The sequence below is a fragment of the Amia ocellicauda genome, chromosome 23 (assembly GCF_036373705.1).
Source record: "Amia ocellicauda isolate fAmiCal2 chromosome 23, fAmiCal2.hap1, whole genome shotgun sequence".
NCBI lineage: Eukaryota > Metazoa > Chordata > Actinopteri > Amiiformes > Amiidae > Amia > Amia ocellicauda.
Genome location: NC_089872.1, coordinates 20,954,070 through 20,969,119, shown reverse-complemented (window position 1 = coordinate 20,969,119; position 15,050 = coordinate 20,954,070).

Sequence of the window (15,050 nt, the reverse complement as noted above, 5' to 3'; positions counted from 1 at the left end):
ATTATGCGAGAGAACTCACACACAACTCTTACATGGATACAAATTGTAGTAAAAAAAAGGATTTAAATATGTTTTTCTTTATTGATTTCCATAGTGAAGCAATATTGTATCACCTCGTAGGTCCTGCTCAGAGCTTAAACAGAGGAACTGGGTGACGGAGATTGTATTTGCAAGCAGACCACCTGACCTGTGACATCACTGAGCTGCAACCAATCACGGGAACATATCCAGCAAAGTATCTTCAATCATTAACCAAAGATCATATCAATCTCAAGCAATTAAGCCCCAAATTGGTTCAATTAAGTCATCACGAGTTTATGTGGAACTGCCCCTGCTCTTTAGGGACACAGACTCTGACCATAACCACGTACAGCCTCCACTCTCCTACAGACAGAAAAACAATCCTCAGCACCACCTTCGTCAAATACTCATATCCCAGCCCTTGGCAACCACTGTATGTCTATAATGCTCCACAAGCAGCGTACAGTCAGGTAGCTCTGGTGTCCTGCCGGTGACTTCAATCACAGCTTGAGTTCACCTCCAGGGATTTGGCTACATGGAAAATCTTGCATACATCTGATATACATGTAAACAAATAGAGCTGGTTTTGTCTCTGGGGCCACAGCAGATCCGGTTTCCCAGCTGGCCCGCAGGAATCTCACAGCTGTGGCTATCAAACACGGGAATCAGACACTGAAGACGGCTCGTCAGACAGACACTTCTGTCTGGGCCGAATTCTCGCTTGTCTGCTGGACAGTTTGCCCCCGTCCCGTCCTCTCTGCTGAAGACCCCCGGCAAACAAGGGCATGGGGGGAACATCACGATCTGTGGATCACAATGCAGTTTCTCCAATTGTTTTAAAAAGGGTTTTATTGAATTGTTTAATGCAAATGAGTATTCAGTATTGTTTTAGTTTTTTTTTTAAATATATATGTAAATATATATTTTCATTCTTATTGTGTATTGTACACCCTCACCATTTTGATTGGCGGTTGTTCCCAGTCACAAGCCTCGAAACAGCACAGGGTGGATGAAGGCAACACACACCACACCTCTCAAATGGGCATGGTCTGAACATCTGTCTCTATTCCTCTGCGAGTCCTCGGCACAAACAGCAGTGAGTGCATCTCAGGGAGGTTGAAGGCAGCTGTGGCTAACAACACTGGTGGGCCAATGCTTCCTGGCAAGAAACGGGTGTTGCGTTTGCGTAGCGTTCCAATAAAAACCTGACTCACTTAAGAGTCCACCCAACCATGTCCGCCATGTTCCTAGCCTTGGGCCGTCCCACTCACAGCTGGAACCAGCAGATCGGGGGTAGGTAATTGAAGTCCTGAACAGCTGCAGGTGGTATAGGCACCTCCCAATTAGAAACTTAATTAGGACTTAATTGGGAATTAGAACCAGAAACCCTTTCGGGGCTCATTCGATTCCACGATGGTGAAGTCCCCCTGTCATTATGTGACTTGAAAGGTGCCTGAGATGCATCTCGGCGGGCTACAGTGCAGGCCTGGGCTGGCGTCCGTGACAGGGGAGTTAGGGTGTAACCCGGCACCTCTTTAGCTGCAAGAATGCGTTCCTCTAAACACTGGCGGTTTGGACGGCGGTGGCATCTGTCCTGCTGCGGCAGAGTGCATTTCATGAGCAACATAAAAAATCTGCTGGAGGCTAATCCGCAGAAGTTGCCCAACAACATTGAATCTGCTAACCTGCTGTCCATCACGGAAGACACGCCGGAGCTGCCGTGGTAAAGAAAAACCTGTGGAGTCCTCAGGTTGCCAGTTTAGCCGCGGCTGGAACATCAGCTTAACAGCAACGCTTGGAGATGAACCCGACGCTGCCCTGATATCAGACACAGGGCAGTAATACCAGGCAGTGCCACCCTGGACTGATCCAGACTGTTCCCTTTGCGTCTGCCTCTCTGTGCCAGGCTTGCACAGGACAGCTGCCGCCACGCTCTGGGCGATGTGGTGTATTCTGGGTGTAAAGGGTTGTGTAACCGTATACAAAACGGTGCACCAGTTGGTTCCCAGTGGTCCATGAGGATTCTGCCGACATTTGCAAAGTGGAGTCGTCATTGCACTCTGCTTTCTCTGTGGAGAGACTGGAGAGCTGCTGAAAAATGCATCATCGTGCGCTGGCATCTCATAGTGCTGGGATTTTAGAATTTAAAAACTAGTGAGGCTGGTCTCTGAGTTGCGACGCCTGTATCATCTACACGCAGTTGTGTGTGTCATTGTGCAAATTTCAGGGCATTTCATAAACTTGTGTTCCTAACCTGACTGCCAGTCTGCAGGGCATGCGTTGTCCAGTGCATCATTAATTCAGAGCCCTTTGGATTATTCAAATCTCCTCCTCACTTGCGAAACTCCCGAACAAAAAGTGGGCGACGCTTTCTGTCAGAGAGAGAGAGATCTCATTTACAAAATGGATGAATAAAATAAGAATGCAAACAAGCACTTAAACCCATCAAAGTCACGTCTCAATCCCATCTCCAGCTGCATTATTGATGTTAGAGATAAAAGGAGTTTCATTTTAGGACTTCGGTATAATTTTTTTAAGGGAATTGGATTGCGTGAGTCCAAGAAAGGCCCCACAAATCAAACCCTCCACGCAGCACATATCACGACAGGAATTCGCCGGGCTGGCCGTCCTCTCCGGCCTTTTCATTCACTTCCAATCCAGCACAGACTTTTATGACTTTTCTCGATTTCTGCCGGCAGCGCCGCAGCGGGCAGACAGCCGAGTTGGCTTGATACACGTTTAATGAAAGAGGAGAAGCAGAGGAGGATTCGAGCGCTGCGTTCACAGAGCTCAGCGCGCAGTTCAGGAAAAATCCATCAGCGTCGGGTCTGTCCACGTAGTCCCGTGCCTGGTTGTGGTGGACACCTGCAAGGACATGTTCCTTCCACACTGTCCCCACACACAGAAGCAGGGCTGCGGGGTCACAGGTGCTAAACTCCATCCATTACAGACTGCACATCGATAGTTGAGTTCTTGACACACAGACGCTCACTGGCACAACACACTGAAAAGGGAGACAGCTCACCTAGCCCATTATTATTAATATATTTCCTCTGCTACTGTATTTGTTACAGATTTTACACATAATCACCCATTTATACAGCTGGATATTTACTGGAGCATTCTGGGTACAGTACCTGGCTCAAGGGTGCAACCACAGTGTCTGAGACTGAACCCCCGACCTTCTGCTCCAGAGTCCCCTGTTGCCAAACAAAAATAAATAAATTAACAGTACATTTGAAAAGCGCACAGTTTGTGGTTTAACATCTCATCGGCCTCACTGGGAACACAGCTGTGCGAGGGAGTGGGAGCAGGAGAGAGAGAAAGTGTGTGTGCGTGTGAGTGTTTGAGTGCGTGTTGAAGTCCTTCACTGCTTTTGCTTTTTCAAGATGAGGGCTTCAATTTCCTGACTCCTTCAGCGGCTTGGAGATGCACTGAGAAGTGGCTGCCAAAGACGATTGTGGTCGATTTAACGGGTATTGACAAATATATTCACCATATCTAACAGGTGCCAGGGTAGGAGAGAAGCAGACCCTGGCGCTCAAGATACTGTGCGATCATACGATATGATACGATGCGTCAGAGAGAGAGAGAGACGCAGAAGGAAAAGCAGAAAGTCAGCCTGACTTGATCAGTGCGGAGAGGCCTGAGTGTGGCCAGTGGGACTGACAGAAACGCTGGCAGGAGTCCACATGACCCCGGGGCACAGCACCGAACCACGGACCGGGCGGGTTCTCCACCCACCGCGACAAATAAACCGCACCGGCCCCACGCAGGAGGCCATTACACACAGGCCACAGGGTGTCACGTGAAATGCAGCCTAAACATGTGACCGACGTCCTGCGAGACAGTGAGCAAAGCCATGTAGCTGTACGAACACACAACCCGTCTCAGAGCTCTGGCTGTCGGGTGGATGGGTGGACCCAGACACCTCTGTGCTAATGCCAACCGCATGAAATTCCCTCTCCCACCCGCTTCTGTTCATTGTGTCTCAGTTTAGCATCTCTCTGCTTAGACACAAACGCCAGCTGGACTTAGCCATGTGCGCAGTGAAAAGGCTGAGCTTCGATAGTGCAGGGAGTGTGATGAGAGAGAGAGAGAGAGAGAGAGAGAGAGGGATGATTGGACACTAACATCTTGCCTGACCTAATCAGTAATCGTTTTGTACAATAGAGGGCCCACATCCAAGTGCTCTTAGGAAACAGAATTCCTTGATAAAGACCAAAGCACCTCCAGTCCATGCCGGTCCAGCCCACTTCTCTGAGAGCAGGGGTGCCGGGGGGGTATTGAACAGGCTCTGGCCTCTGCGTCGTCGGTTCATCTACAGGTGAATGAATTATTCATTCTCTCACAGCTGCTCAGTAGATGTCGAGTCCAGGGCCTGGTTTTCTCTGCAAGTGTTTGGGTGGGAGCAACCCTGGGGACCAACACACACAACGATCATTAAAAAAAGTAAGAACAGGAAACAAAATAAGGGAGAGGAGAAGACAGAGAGAACAAGGGAATAGACTGACATGATGGAAAATAAAAGAGTCCCTACAAGGCTGTAGTGTGGTTTACTATGGTGAAAATGCAGTGAGGTGTAGCATGGTTAAACACATGGAAATGTACAGTTTACTGTGGTGAAAATATGGTTTAAAGTGGTGTAGTGTGATGTACTGGGGTACAAATGTGGTAAGAACTGCGCTCCCTCACCACAGCAACACTGCTTGTGTGTGTAAATGTGTCACGTTACACACATACCTGCCAAGTCGCACGTTCTCCTGTGTTCACACAAGTCGCACGGCTGAGAAACCCATTTCTCACGGTTTTACGAACGCAGGCTGCGTAATCTGGTTCATCCCAGTCAGTCAGAGGTTAGAGGTCATTATTCTCCAGATTTTAAAAAGCTTTTCAAGGTTGATGTTATTGTTTTTGTTTCATGCGTTACCTGTGCATCACAGCCCTGTGCCACGCCCAGCGCTGTCCCCATACGGGCGGCACATACAGGTATGGAGGGGACGTCATGGACACCAGCTCAGAGGAGAGCTTTCTATAACACTGACACGTTCAGCAACACATCTGCCTCAACATAAATCAGGTGAGTGGACGAAACCCAAGGCATTTGCATCGGTGAAGACAATGGAAAAATACTGGGTTCATCTGCGTCGTGTGAGAACAGCCAAGACTATAATACCTTGATGAGTTGCAGACGCTGCTGGAGCTCAAAAAGAAATAATGCAACGGAGAGAGACGGCACAGGGACACAACCATCAGACTTCCCAAAGCCTGATTGCTGGGGAGATGTTCTCACATGAATATATATAGTGGCTATAGGAAGTATTCACCCCCCTGGAACTCTCACATTTTGTGGTTCACAACTGGACATTCTGATGTTTTTATTTACATAAAACATCCCATTTAAATACATCTGAAAAATCTGGATCTGATATTTTATTCTACGTTTTCACTTTTGCATCCTCATTCAGAGTCACAACTGTAGTCCGGTAGTGAGCCAGCAACAAACACACACACACACACACAAATGTCCTCAGGATCCGCACACCAACTCCTGAGGTCCATAATTGGCTTCATTATCAGCTCATAAAACATTTAACGAGGTGCCGGTGCCAAAGCCCTGAGACGGAGCAGAGGGGCAGGCCAGGGGCGGGACTGGGGGCAGACAGGATGGCGGTGATGTGGCAGAGCAACTGCTGCCAACCCTGCCGTCAGTGTAAAGCACCACAGAGGTCCGGCCACAGAGGGCAACCCATGTCTTCAGGGCTGAATCCCATTTGAGCTCTTAACGGTCTTTACCAGCCCAAGCTTCGGCGCCAATTGGACACCGTTCGACCCGTGACTCCCAGGCCCAGATGATTCAGGGAGACCTATTAAGGTTGCAGGATTGTTATAGATGCACAGCCCTGATCTACAAACATGACCACCTCCCCAAGTCCGCCAGTGATCTCCCAACTACAGGGCAGGAGAAAGCAGCCTGGGGTTAGGAAGGCGTTTAAAAGGTTCGTCTGGGGTTTAATTACAGCTTTAGCACATGAGTAACAAAATCCCACATGCTTCTCCAGGGAGCCTAATCTGTGTGCTTGTTTGTTTGTTTGTTTGTTTGTTTGTTTCTGCCGCCGCCCAATGTAGCCGTCCAAGGAGTCGCTCATCAGCTTCTGCGTTAACAAGGAACACTTCCAACCGTCCGAGGGGTTTCTGCCAATAACCCAACACACCCTCTGAGTTGTATACTGTCAGTGAGAGAGTTTGGCTTCCTTCAAACACGCTGGAAACACAGAATATGAACTGGAATAGACGTCAAAACTAAATATGAAAATGATGCCGGGTCCCAGGAATGTCTACTTCATGGAGGTTGGCAACAGATTTCGGAGTACAATGCAGGCATTCAGTGCATTGATTGTATAAAAAAATAATTTATAGGATAGTTCAAAACGGATCGGAACAATGGATGACTGTCCTGCCCACCGAGCAGACGGACACAAGGCCTTCTGAACCTATGTGTGGATATATATGCGTCTCATGTGACTTGACTGAGATTCTGCTCACGTCAACTATATAAAACTCAACTCCGCTGCAGCTCATAAACATAAAACTCTCATAACCAAAAGTGTTGAATCGCATTGATCCCACTGTCTCTGCTGCACTTTTTGCAGCTCAGAGAATCTCCGTCGGGCAACAATCAATCTGTGCATTAGCAGAGTCTCAGTTCTGCGAGCCCTAAATTAAAATCAGATGTCTAGGAGGAGCTTTCCAGCAGGCCCAGCTCAAGCTGACGCGGAGCCGCGGTCACAGAGAGTTTAAGAGGCTGGGGAAAAAAAAATGAAATGTACGGGACGTTCGCTCCTCGCTTTTATTACACAGCTTCCTCCCAGTTATACTCTCCGGGCAGGACTTAATAATGGGTCTCGCAAGCGCTGCTCGTCTGGACCAGAGCCAGGAACAACATGCTGTCCCCGGTGCTTGGCAGCCCTGCTCTCCCCCGGCCGTACCGACGCTGCTGTCGAGATTCACTCACAGGAAGGCGGCTGCAGCTGTGGCTTTGGCCTCTCGGCGCTCGGACCTTGCCCGGCCACAGACCCCAGAAGAAGGTGTCTGACTCCGCAATGGCTTTTCCTCTACTTTCGTCTCCCTCCCCCTCTCTCAGTCTGGCAAAAACACTGAGCACTTTCCACAAAAAAATAAAAAATAAACAGAGAATGATGGCCCCAGTACGAAAGGGCCATGGCGAAGGGATGGCATTTCTCCCTGCTGTCGGCGCAGTCTCTCCTGAGCGGCTGAACGTTAACCACACACATAGTGAGGCACGGCGAGTGTTGGCACATGCCACCCCTAACTTCCTGTTTCCCTTCGAGCTTCTTTTCATGTCGAATGTCTGAGTTTCACCGCTTTGTGTTTGGTTAATTCTAAATGGTTAATTTCTTTCCCTAAGATAAACCACATGGCAAAGACATACAAGGAGCCCCTTCCACACACATGACAGCAACCTGAGGTGAACATGTCCCGCTTTCACGCTTTCTGTGTGTGTGTTTACTCACAGATAACTCTGGGATAAGATTGGCTGCACCGTCAGCCTCTCTGCACGGAGAAATGTGTCCGTTTGAAAAACATACTAATCCTACAAACAAACACTGAAGAAACCATAGAGAGGCCAAAACAACAAAAAAAACACTCATTAAGAAGTTTGTTACAAATGACTAACAAGCACCAGGAGGTGTGGGGGCGGGGGGCGTTCCTTCAGATGGTGCGATCTGGAAGCAACAGCACTTCGGCTGCACTGGGGCCCCGGTGAGCGCAGAACGTGGGCCACATGAACACACAACGCTTTCCGGGGAGTCCCCGAGTTTGCCTCTGTACGGCCCTGGCTACGCTCTCCGCAGACAGCGCTTCATAAGGGTGATGGCAGCAGTGGCAGGCGGACAGGAGGGCAGGGGCGGCTCCCCTGGAGATGGTTAATGGGTTGGTGAAAACATAGCGACTGCCCGAAAACCCCTCAGACAGACTGCGAGGCGTCGACACACTCAGAGCAGATGAGGAATGAATAACAGAGTGGGTCACAACCAGGGTCAGAACCTGGGAGGGCAGGGATGCCAGTTGGTACTTATTTTAAAGCAACAACAGCAAAATAAAACATATACAAACCATTAAAGGTCAAGAAACGTTCGTTACTCCATGACCAAGCTTTCCAACCACGAGCAATGAAATATGGTCAGTTATTTATTTATACTTTTAGGCTATGTGCAAATCAGATTGGGCAGCAGTGCGAATGCATGCTAATAAAAGTGCCAGAACAGTATGTGCTTTCAATCGTGCTCCTCCCGTGTGTCTGAAGGGAGCGCTGATCTCCGTGAGCGGCCCATGCCCTGACTCCCGTTTGACCCTCCAGCCCGACGGCCGAGTTCCGGCCATGAAACCCTGCGCTTGAGCTGTTATCCAGAGCGGCAGTGATGTCATCCTAAAACAAAAACACGCTCGGCTGTAAAAGCGAGGGCCTGTGGAATAATTATACGAGAAAGGGAGTCAATCAGGAAATACTTATGGTTTGGCCTGGCAGCCGAGGCAGCTCTTGCCATATGTTGAATGAAAACAAGAAACATTCAACCAGCAAAACCAGCGCAAAATGGCAGCACGGCAGTAAACAATAGTGCTTAGTGTATTGGGCGCCAGGGTTGGCAGGCTGGCCGTTTGTTCTCTCCTCGTGCTTTTATGGGTGTCTTCTCAATCATGGTTTTATTGCAGGAAATTTCAGTAAACCACATCGCGTGATCGGGCCCTGTGCTCCACACTGAGCGCAGAGGAGCCGCGCTGCCAGGGAGGGAGACGCAGATCCTTGTGTTTCATCTCATTCGCGACTTGAACAATTGGACAGTTTATTACGATTGTAATAAACGGGGCAACCGACTGAAGTTGACTTCCTTCGCTACGACACACAGTGACCACAGCTTTTCATTTCTGTAGCCCTCTCAACTCCACGGTCTAACTTCAGCTTAACCTCACCAAACCGTGCCGTGCTGAAAGAGTGAAAGAGGCGTACACTCCTTTACGAAGGGGGAGCTGGTGAAAGATTAATTTCTCAGACCTGTGTCCTTTCCGCCACTGTAGATGGTCTGTCGAGATTATAAATAAGGCCGTCGTGGTCTTGTGGTTAATTAAGATATTTGCTGTACTTCTCCTGGTCCTATTCTCCACACACAACAGCCGTTATTTTTAGCCATTGCGAAACGCTCGGTTGTTCCCCAGAGGCTGGGCTGCAGGTGGACCGATGGCTCATTCACAAGAAACCCCAAACCAGGAAAATATCATCAATCACCCCGAGACAGATGAAGGCAGCCCAGCAGCATGTGTTGCTCAGATTTTAACAGACGAATGAAGACAGAGAAGAATTGGAGCTTGTTCTTGAGACAGAATGGGCGGACAGAGAGAAAACAACAACAACTGTATATATAGAAGAAGAAAACTAAAAAGTGCCTCGTTGGTGCCTCTGCCGTCCGGACTCAGGAGAGGGGCGGGTCGGCGTCTGGTGTAAATCATCCTGTATTTCCGTGTCCCCTGGGGGCTTGGCATGACGAAGAGCCTTTGTTTTGAATCGTGTTGCTCAGAATGGAGAACGAATAGGTGACCATTGCCGACGCTTTACTGGGCAGTGTTTCGTTTTTATTGTATTATTTCGTTTTGTTTGTAGCCGGACTCCATTGCGGGTGGGAACGACCACGTGTTGAATAAAGAGGGTCTTGTTTGTTCTGTCCCGTTTCCTTCCCCGGCAGCCGTTTCAAAGAGGCGCTGTTCGCGTGTAACCGGACTCTTCTTGGGCCCGACGTCATATGAAATATTTAGTAAATCACTGGGAGGGTAGGCTCCCCGCCAGCGGTCAGCACATCCTTCTTTGGACGTGACGAAGTATGAGAGGAATTCGGCACAGATCTCCTGGAGAACTGGATTATCACGGTTAAAGAGACAGATAAACCACCACAAGCATTTAGAATCATGTGCGGCAAAGAGTGATTCTTATCTTCTTGATTTATTTTAAAAAGTAATATCATGGCATCGAGATCGATATCCCGAGCCAGCAGGGGTCTCTGCTGTGTGAAGGAAGTGGACTGAGCAACCCGGATCAGCACCATATGTACGGCACAAACCCAGGCAGCTTTGAGAGACACCTCATATCTGCAACATAAGCGCTGCCATCCTTCCACTGAGCTGTCACTGGTTAACTGGTCAAAATGGACATATGCTCCAGGTTATTTCTTTCTTTTAGTGTTAAATGTTCAAAAAATAAAAAAGATGAAGCAGTTCAGGGCTGTGTAATGTATTAAAGCACTCCCTCTCAGAGACACAGGTGTTCGGCACTCGGGGGAATGTGGAGATTTATTTAACATTCAGCTACAATTCCTGTAAAAAGTCTGGGGGAGAAAAACCTAACAGCATGCGAGTCGAGGATTGAAAGAGCTGTGGAGAAAATTCCATCCCCCAGGGACTAGAGATAAATAAATAAAACACATTAATAATAAAATAATATTATTTTCATATCTGGGCACTCCTCCACGATCCTGACAGTCACGATTAAAATGTGGGCTCCAGTCCGCTGTCCTCTGCAGCCAAGAGTCACTGGAGAGAGTGAACTCCCAGCTCCTCATTTCGTTGGCTTCTCCAGCTCGGCTCTCGCCCATGTGATTACACTTCCTGTTCGGGGCTGCGGATTCCTTCTCAATTAGTCAAATTCCTGGCTAGCTGTGGTTGGTGTTGCTGGGAGGAACGGCAGCCCCACTCAGGCCGCTGCAGTTTGGACTCAGTCGGGTGACACTCAGTGGGGTGAATTGTTCTGAAAGATGCGATTCTGTTCATGAGATCGGCACTCCTGCAGCACACGGACACTCCTAGACACACGGTCATATGTGATCTAATTGCTGCCAGGGACTGGGATGCTGAGACACGGTGGCACAGGGTGTGATAAATCCACCAACCAAATTAGACTCAAAGTGCTCACGTGTCCAAGATTTTAGAATAGCTGAGGAGGCCAGTGAGAGTCTCACTTCCAAAAGGACACAGACACATTCGCAGTCTCTGGGAGGTTTAAATCAGCCGAGCAGGCCTGTTATTAATTAAACATTAGCACTCTCATAGTTTTAAAGCAGAACACGACTTCTTCGGCACACATGGCACGACTCGAATCAAACCCCTCACACTGCAGCCCCCGATATTTTCATAGTCTGGGTGGTTTCCCCTCTACCTTTTCAACACACCTATCCATGTCTGAGCTGTGAGAAACATACAGTGCGAGGGGAACTGGGACGGCCCTGCAGCCAACAGCTTGAAACACTCAGGGTGGGGGACAAGACTGTGACATTTCCTTTTATTTTTATTATTTTCTAGTCCTTTACCAAAGCCAAAAAGTTACAATGGCTTTCTCAGTGGCACTGTTTATCACCATTACCCCCTTACGAACCCCAAAGCAATCTCTTACGTTGCAATGTGTCACAGACCCAACACATCGGAGGGGTTCAGCTCCAGATCTCACAGATGTCTTCCTGTCCCCTGGACATGCCCACACGGCTCAGACAGGGCCAATTCACTACAGATGACCGATGATGAGGTTTTCACTTAACCTATAAAGCACTCAGAGGTCTGTGGAAAATGGCTCACATCTGGTTCTGATATCCATCCCAGTTTGAGTATCGAGGCCAGGAAGGAAGGCAGAAGACACAGAGGGAAGCCTCTTTCGCATGAGGGTGGGCTGAAATTAAAGACTCCGGCATCATGATCAGATCCAATCCCAATGTGTGAGTGTGAGTGTGTGAGGGGCAGCGTCGCTTAACGTTAAGCAGATGACTCAGAGAATTCCCCAGCACCGGTGGAAAGTGCAGTCATACATCCCTCTCTCCTCACAATGTGGAAATCAAAGGCTGCTTCATAGCGGGCCGGTCTTCCCACCTTAGGCTGTGGGGAGGCGCACAAGAGTGTCCTGCCCCCGGCCCGGCACACACTGACTCACGCTTCTCGGAGAAAGGTCTCTTCCCACCTCACTGACAAAGCCTCCGTCTCGCCCAGCGGTGTGATTGTTGGATTCCAATTAACAGAATGTGGTTTCGTGTCTCAGATTTGTGTGTGTGGGTGTATTTGTAAGAGAAGCCCCCAATGGGATTGTCTGCAACACTCATTCGGGGGTCCAGGGTCTCACACCAGCGAGGACGTAACGATCGGGTGGGCTTTGCGGTGTCAGTTCTTCCAGTCATTGTGCCCTGGCGGCCCACGAGGCGTCCACAAGCCAGACCAGGCGCTGGGATCTCAGTCCAGGAACAGCCTGTTCCCTCTCACACAGGGTGGCCTGTGAACACAGGGTCTGCAGGCTCCTAGTCGCTGTCCAGAGAATCATCTTACTCTCAACTGTTCTACAAAACCATGCAGGGAGGAAGAGGATAGAGACACCAGGATTGTGTTTCATTTGCGGGAGAGCTGTGGCTGCACAGTGACCTCAGGACGCCAGGGAGAAGTGGTCAGGGGTCTTCATGGGGGTCTGGGAACTGTGCGACTGTGTGAAGGAGAGCCCTTTTACTTGTATGCCACAGCCTTATAGCCTCAATGGTTCCTACGCCCTAACCACCAGGGGGACCCCGGACCCCCAAGCCCCACAAACTGGCAAACGGTCTCATCTGTAGTGTTAGATATAGAAAATACTGAACACTGGGCTATGTATGTGCAGTAGTGTCCAGCGGGTGGGCTTGAATAAAGCTCTCGTCTCTGCAGAGCACCGCTGTGCCTGTCCGCACCGCGAATGGTGCCATATCTCCGTACCCGAGCAGCGTGTTGTGTTGTTTAGCAAGAATAAGTAAAGAAACTAAGAAAGGACTGATGAAAGATGAGTGGGTTGAACATGTCGCTCATGTTCTCTGGTGTTTCTATAACCGAAAGGACGAGCCCTGCGCTCACCCACACTGTGCAGATGCTCGTTGGGACTTATTCTTATTAAATCCATATGCAGACAAGATGAAAACCATATAGTTTTGGAAACATATGTTTTCCCTGAACGACAGAGGTCCGAAGCCACTCGGGGAACAGCCGACTGCAGTGAGACCGGCCTGCCAGTTTTAGGGAAGGGCAGCCAAGTGCTGATGTTGTACAGTAGGCTGGGGGGGTGAGAGCTATTTTAAACACAACAGAGCTGACTCCAGCACCGCAAGAAAAGGTTTATATAGATGTATAGCACAGAGCCCTGGCTGCACGAGACATTATTCGTACGGTGTCATTCAGTACCGGGAATTAAACTTCACTTTGCAAAAGCTTTTTTCTTTTTAAATTAATAAAATGCGCTCTGCTTGGCAGGAAAATTGATGCACGACATCACGCTTGGGTGAAGAAAGAAAAAGTGTGTTTGTGGAATCATCCCTTCAAGTAGGCAGACATTTTCTTAGTTAATCAAACTTGCCTGAGCCCCCCCTCCCGCTGCGTGGCACAGCATAGATACGCTGATTTAGAGCACGCTGCCTGTAAAATAGCAGCCATATTGCATAGCATTTCGCTTTCGAACATCCGAGCACAAAATATTGTCTGAGGATGTATTCTGGCTCTGAAATATGCCTGCCTGCCTGGAGGTGAGGGGGAGGTCAGTGAGCGCCGTGGCATGACAGACTTGGATGGCACCCAGAAACGCAGACTGCTCTCCCTGAGGCCCGGCCATGCCCACACACAGAGGGCCGGGAGGCTGGGGCAGATCGGCTCGCCCCCATCCCGGGTCTCTGTTCAGAAATGCGTCAGAGGGCCGTAGATACATAGTCACTGTGGAGTTGGGGGGTGCTCGGGGAATGAGATATTACAACATTGTTCAGGGCTTCCTTCCTCTTCGGCCGTCTCAGCCAGACTGAACCGTAATGTTCTGCAAATGTGCTGCTGCTGCCTAGATCCTGCCCTGGGACTTACCGCCGAGCCCAGCGGAGAAATCCCGAGGGGAATGCGTACAATCGGCTTACGCTCGCCTCGGCTGCGAAAAGGGGCTTTTGAGAGAAGCAGAAGTTGTTCAAGGTCGTTTAATTATTGGGAAATTAGGTCAGGTCATTAAAAGAAATCTCCATCTCTCATTGAAAGACTTGACGGCTTGAAAAAAAACCTGCAGTGGATCGAGGTTCGGCAGCGCAGGGCAGCTGGAGGAGGAGACGGGGGGTGGGGGGGTGGGGGGGGACAGCAGGACGAGAGAGAGAGAGAGAGAGGGAGGGAGAGGACGAGAAAAAGAGGATAGCAGAAACAGAAAAAGGGGCAGAGAGAGGGAGTGTTTCCAAGAGCAAAAGGAGCTTGAGAAAAAGAAAGAGACAGAGAAAAAGAAAGACAGAGAGAGGGGCGGCCGCAGGACCATCAAACCCATCAGACTTGCACGCGCCCGGTGGCCTCAATGACTGCAGGGTTCCAAGCATCCCCTTCTGTTTTGTAGGCCAGATTATAAAATAAATAAATGAAATGCACACACATAAATGAACAAATTAAAACGAAACATTTGTGGTTATTTTCAATCACAGGCTGAGAGAGCAGTAGACCCTCCAGGCAAGGTTACCAGGCAGTAAAAGCTGCTCTGTGCATTTATTTGCCCTTCAGGATAAAGCCCAGCCCTCTCCCTCTTCCCGTGTCTTCTGTGGTGTTCGTCCGGCGTGATGTAAAGCGTGCGAAACTGCTCGACTCTCTCCACATTGTGATCCTGTGTTTCTTGGCTGCTGCCCACTTTTTGTTTCCGCGTGGCTGTTTGTGTTTCGGAGGCCTTTCCGCTCTCCGCCCCCCGTGAGCCCGGGCCTCTCTCCCCGCTCGCGGCCCACTACGGCTCCCGTTTCTGCCCCCTTCGAAAATGTTTATGTAGGAAACAGCAGCTCGCTGACACCGGGCAGACAGGGAGTTGGGCAGGACCGGAGTCGAGCCCACCGCCCGCGTATAAAGACCCGCTCTGACAATCAGAGAGCACGCTCCTGCCCAGCGGAGGAACGAGAGAGAGGAGTGGACTGATGACCAGTGCTGCGAGAACCAGGGACACAAAAACTAAAATATGGTGAAAAAAAAAA